Source organism: Camelus ferus, chromosome 1, assembly GCF_009834535.1.
Source record: "Camelus ferus isolate YT-003-E chromosome 1, BCGSAC_Cfer_1.0, whole genome shotgun sequence".
Classification (NCBI taxonomy): domain Eukaryota; kingdom Metazoa; phylum Chordata; class Mammalia; order Artiodactyla; family Camelidae; genus Camelus; species Camelus ferus.
The window spans coordinates 68,415,609-68,421,577 of record NC_045696.1 but is presented as its reverse complement, the minus strand read 5'-3'; the positions used below and the strand labels follow the sequence as shown (position 1 = coordinate 68,421,577).

General features: G+C 42.1%; 1 long non-coding RNA gene across 1 annotated transcript; it reads left to right on the top strand.

The window, feature by feature from the left end:
* The first annotated feature begins 328 nt into the window (after positions 1–328).
* Positions 329–5,727, top strand: LOC116664361. Its single transcript, XR_004320869.1, has 2 exons — positions 329–558; positions 1,938–5,727. It is a non-coding gene; the product is annotated as an uncharacterized LOC116664361 (long non-coding RNA).
* The last annotated feature ends 242 nt before the right edge of the window (positions 5,728–5,969 follow it).

The window sequence follows — 5,969 nt, the reverse complement described above, 5'->3', positions numbered from 1 at the left end:
CTGCTACGTGGCAGGGGAGGACTCGGTGTCAGCTCTCTGCCACCTTTGCCTCTCCTCGCCCATAAAAAGCCCTCAAAGCCACGGCATTTTCCCACTACCCGGCATATTCCTAGGTCCTCATGGCCTTGGCGTCTAGGGTTTGGAGGTTTAGATGCGAGGCTCCGGGGGCCAGACGGTGGCTCTCCCTCCCCAGGCCCGGGACGATGGTACGGTCTGCTCCGCCACCATCACGTGGGCGCCCCCTCTGTGACGTCGGCGTCTTCGCTGTAGCAAAGCTCGGCCTCTGGAATTCTGAGAACTAATTTGCTATTCGGTGACATAAGAGGGGGAGTGCGCTTTGCTTTCCCGGGGTCTGGGGCTAATTCCTCCTCTCTTACCCATAAACTCAGCTCCTCGAGCTCAATACACAAAAGGGAGCGAGAAGGTCGAACCGTTGGAAAAAGTCTGTTATATATAGTAGGTTTCGAGGCGAGTAAGAGAAAAAACAATAAACACCACAGCTCTCTCCAGCTAGAAATATTAGGCACCACGAGAAAAATATTTGCCAAGCAGTTTTCGGTGGGTTCATTTGCTTTATTTTTATTTGGGACAGTATTTTTTTTTTTTTCCTGGTGTAGTGGCTTGGGATTTGGGGTTGTATTTTGATTGTTTTCGGATTTTTGCTTCTGATTTTCGCCTTTTGCAACTTTGTGATGTTACGTAAATCGTAGGATCCCGCATCGGTTGGATTTTGTTTTGAGTCTTTCTTTCTTTCCCCTGTCTAATCCCTGAAGCGCTTTAAAGAAGATGTGTTATTTTAATACTGATTCTATTGAAAGCAGCTTAAATTTTTGGTCGTATGTAGCAATCCCAACCCCCACTTTTGGGGAGGGGTGCAATTTTCTTTTTCCCCTTGGACTTTTACTAAGAGAAGGCTCTCCTTGCCTTGAGAAACATGTTCAAAGGATTTGTTTTGTTTTGGTTTGTTTCTTTACAGGACAGCAAGTGGTGGGTTTACTCTTTCTGTTATTGTTGACTCTTAGGAAATTTCTTGCTACAAGAAACGTTGTGTGTATGTGGGTTTGTGTAAGCGTGTGTTCTACAGAATTCTGTGAGCTAAATATGTGTTTGTGTTTTGCTTTTTCTTAAGGTTTTGATTCACCCCCTCTGCCTCCCAGCTCGTTTCAAGGTCGCTGTAAAAAATCTCTCCTGTCTGTGTTTAAAGAGATCAGCCGGAGGGAATTCTAAAGGCCTGGCATGCCAGTATCACAGATACTGCGTGTATTTAGAACAGACTGTGCTACAACTACAAGGCGCTGCACGCAGCACAGTCCTCTTAGCGTTAGAGCTGAGTTAGGAGGAGGAGGAAAAGGGGCGAATCTTTCTTTCTTCCTTCCTTCCTTCCTTCCTTCCTTCCTTCCTTCCTTCCTTTCTTTTTAAAGGCAAATGCAGTGCAGAATCATTTCACTGTGGGCCTTGGTTTGTTTATTCAGAACTGCCAGTTTCCCTATTTAAATGTTGGTTGGGGTTTTTTCCCCTCCTACTCATCCCTGAATAAGGGAGACTCTTGTTTCTTTTATGTCTCTCTCTTAAAAGAAGGGTGTGAGGGGAAAATAATATTTCAGATTCCTCAAGTATTAACCCAAAATGTTTGGACCAGAAGCAGCTTTCAAAGGTCAGGCTGTTCTGAGCCTTGGCTATGAGAGTCCTTCAGGCGACTCATTAAATTACAGACGAGTTCTTAAAGGTTCCACAAAATTTCTGCACGTGTTAATTTCCAATAATGATATCTTCCCAAATAATCTACCTCTCCTAACCCCACATTTGGGTTTTTAGTGGAGAAGTGAGCAGAGCTATGAAAGATTGCTGGTTGTTTCCTGGGAAATTTGGGATCTCTTTCTCGGAAGAAGTCCGTAAGAAGTTCAGATCTATCGCTGAAAATGTTGTTTTCCATGCAGCCCCACTTTTGAAAAAGCTGTTTTGAGGCTTTCAGAATCAGGAGAGATCCAAAGGGGCTGATTATTTTCCACGAGGGCTGGAGCTTAGGAAATATGCGTAAGTATCTGTCCCTGGGAAATCTGAATATTTTAATACTTATTGACAGATGGATTACTGCAGCCTTTGCAGAAAAAGCCTGTCTTGTGAAGGGTTTTTGAAAAATATACATAGGCCTAATCCTGTCACTGTTGTCGGAGTGAGCATTTTACCCCCAAAGAGGCATGGTATCGTCAAGTGCAGGTTTGTTTTGCCAGAAGGCAGACTATCTGGGTTTTTTTTTTTTTTTTTTTTTTGGTCTTATTCTCCCTCATTTTCAAAGAGTTGTAAAGGAATCCCACTGGATTCAAAATGACACCCCAATTTTGCTGAAGTGATCTTCTTTGTGTATTTATGTGTTTGATAATTTTTTCTTTTACGTGTAATAAGAACTTTAGGGTTTCTCAGGTGTATCTATGTGGTTTGGGATGTGAATTGTATGGCTCTGCCCTATTATTGATTCTACAGTGAGATCACTTTTGTAATTTTTGGTCACCTATTTGTCAAAGTTGCCATTCTACCTCATTGTCTCCTCCCCCCTCAAACACACAACTTGTCCCTCCTATGTTCTCTTTGCCACTCCAATCTTAGCCCCATGGGGGCGCTGCAGAGCAAAGGGAAATCTCCCTCTGGCAGGAGAACCAACCAGAGTGGGGGCTGGGAATGAATTCACCCTTCTGGTACCTCAGCCCTGTTTAAGTCTCTTCAGGGAGCCCTTTGAGGGCGACCCCACCCAGGTCTGCTTTATAGAGAATTAATCCCACTACCAGGGACCTCAGACCTTCTCAGAACATTATTTCTGGGGCCAAGTGCCAGAGTTCCACATTTCTACTACTGATTTTGTTTTTTTGTTTGTTTGTTTTTTGGCCAAATTAAAGTGTTCATATTGAAAGAGATTGATTAGAACAGGAGGCTTTTAGAAGAAAATAAAATTGAAACTGTTCAAAAGATAAAGACTTACTTTTAGGTGGGTCCCTTTCTCTCTACTGAATGAATAGTGAGGAAAATTGTGTACCCACCTCTCAATCTCTTTTCAATTCCTGGGAAAGTAACTATCAAATTTTACACCAATTGGATTCCTTCCAGAATGTCCTGCCTTCTCTCATTCTGGATCTCCACTTATTAGTAGCCAGTTGGCTTCACTGTGTGGATGTCCCTCACCTCACTCACTCCAGCAGTGCTATGGAATAGGATTAAAGAAAGGATTGACTTGAATATATTCAAATACTTAAGAAGCTCTAAAGAGAGATTCCATGTCTGGGGTCTTATGCGTGATTCCTGTGGACTTGAAGGGACTATGTGTCAACCAGTCCTATGATTTAATAGTTACTGACTGTTAATGCTCAAAGGACCAAGCCAGCCTCTTTGCCTTGGTGGTCTGGGCATAGTAATAGTTTCATAAGCACACGTTCTGGATAAAGATAAGCTTTGTTACAAAATAAAATACCCTAGTCCTAATATTACATCTATTTAAGGAAAGGAATAGATTTTTGCATCAAGTTCCCCTCACAAAGCCTTCCCCACGATTCAGTCATAGCTGAAAAGGAAACTATCCTTAAATAAACACTGTCTTGTCCTCTTTCTAAGGGGGCTCCAAATAGGAAACTGGTTTCACCTTTTAGGAACTTCTGGTACCTTGGTAGATCTTTAAACTGTCACATCACAGAATTATAGATTTTAGAACTGGAAGGAACCTTGCTAATCCATCACTCAGCTCCTCCCTCGAGGCTTCCTTCTTTCAAGAGTACTGGATAGTCATCACTGCGGGCAAGACGTGCATGACCCCAGAACACCACTAAGAGGTCAGCCTGGTTTGATGGTCCTGTGTCGGTTTAGAGAATCCAGGTGCTCTGACTACATGGGTTTGGAGGTGGATGTCTTGTTTGCTGGCAGAATTGGGGAAAGTGAGTCTGCTTTGGGCTCTGTGCAAATTGTAAACTGGTTCTCCGAACGAACTCCAAGTCATGATGTATATTAAGTTGTGATGGTCATTCGGGCTTGGTTATGCCTGTCACCTGTGCTGCAATCCTTGACACTTCTTTTGATTGCTATGGGATATCTTATGTACTCATTCGTTTTATTTCAAATCCTTCACTCAGAACTATTGTAAACAAGCTCTCTATTATCCTTGGAGAAAGAAAGGATTTTTTTTTTTTTGATGTGATTTAGAGAAATTGAGCAGAAAGTTTTGAGACATTAAAAAAAAAGAAGATGATTTCCAGTCAGTACCTTCAGAAAAAGAAGTGTCAACATTTAATTTTGATCCATATGCTGCCTGCTTTCAGCCTGTATTATTCTAAGACTTTTCTTTCTCTTTAGAAACCTTTCCAGCCTAGCTCAGAGTTTTCCCCACAACACTGATTTTTCCACACTTTTCTCACTTATTTAAAATGGAAATAAATATCAAGAGCTTAACATAGAGAAGTGATGGGGGGGTGCATAATCATTTGTTTATTGCATTCGATCACTGTTTTGAATAACAGGGTTTTCACTTCCTATGAAACCTTAGCATGAGGGAAAGCAGCAGCTGAACGGGGAGGGGGATGCAGGGAGGAGAGCACTTGAATGTTTGTAAACTCTGGGTGACTGGCCCACCCTCCCGCCGGTGCTGTACTGAGCTGTCTTTACTACCTAAGGCTAGAAGTGGAAAAACTTGATTTGCCTGTTGTGTCTGCATTTTTTTTTCTTTCTTCTCCACACCGCCCTCTGTACACCTGACCATGCAGAAGCCTATCTGAAGCCAGCTTGATGGCAGGGAGAGCTGGAGAGCAGAAGAATGTGCCGAGGGAGGGAGTGCTCGGTACTTTTCCATTCACATCTCCACAGTGGCTTTTCTTGTTTATTTCAACCTCCACCCGCAGAACCCTTTCAGCTGCCTGAAATCCGAGTCATTAAACTGTTCCCTGAGGTCAGACCACAGATGCTCGGTGCATGATTCCTACATGTCGGTGTCTCTGTAACATATGTACATACAGAGATGTACGCATAAACGTGCAACTCCGTGAGGGCACAGTGTGAGGCAGGGGAAAAAAAATGACTGGGTTTGTGGCCAAAAAACCTTGGTTTCTAATTACAGTTCTGCCTGGAACTCCGTATGGGACCTGGAGCAAAATCACTTGTCAGGACTCAGTTTCCTCAACTGTGTGAAAGAATAACCCAGATGATTTACAGGCTGTCTGTCTGTTCCAAATCCTATGCCTTTACATCTAAATACATATTCATATAACTTTAAGTTGGAGGTGGGTTGGAAAGGAGCTGTGTGTATATGTGTCCCTGGGGTGGGAGAAGGAGTTAAAATGTAAACTTCTAAGTAAAGAGGGCAGTCCCAGAATCCTCACCTCTATCAATTTTTAACCAATTATAGACCAAAGTCTGGGACTGTGTTGAGTAGGTCCAAAAGCCATCTGAAGATTTTAAATGTTAAGAGTTGGAGGAGGCCAATTCTAAGCCCTTGTACCTTTGATCTCCAGCATTCATAATCAGATGTGACAGTTCCCAAGTGTCTTTTCTGCACTACAGTTCTCTTTTTTTTCTTCTTCTTCTTCCGTTTGTTTTTGGAAACTGTCCCAGTAATGATAGGAAGGAGATGACACTTGTAAACTGGGCACTCTTTAAGCCACTGGGACCCACAGGGATGTAAAAAATATCATAATATTCACACACACACACACACACACACACACACACACAAGAAGAAGAAAAAGAAAAAAGAAGAAGGAAAAAAAAAAAAACCTAGAGAGAGATTCCTGGTAAGAAACTTAGAGGTAGCTCACCCATCACTGCATTAAAGGTAATTGTCTGAAGTCAAAGGAAATAACAGATAAGGAGTTTGCCCTTATTTTAAAAAAAAAAAAAAAAAAGCTTGCTCTACCAGAACAAACTTGAAAACAATGAAAGAGAAATACTTTCTACCAATATTTCCTATACTTTTAAAATCTTTATTCTTTAAAAAGAAA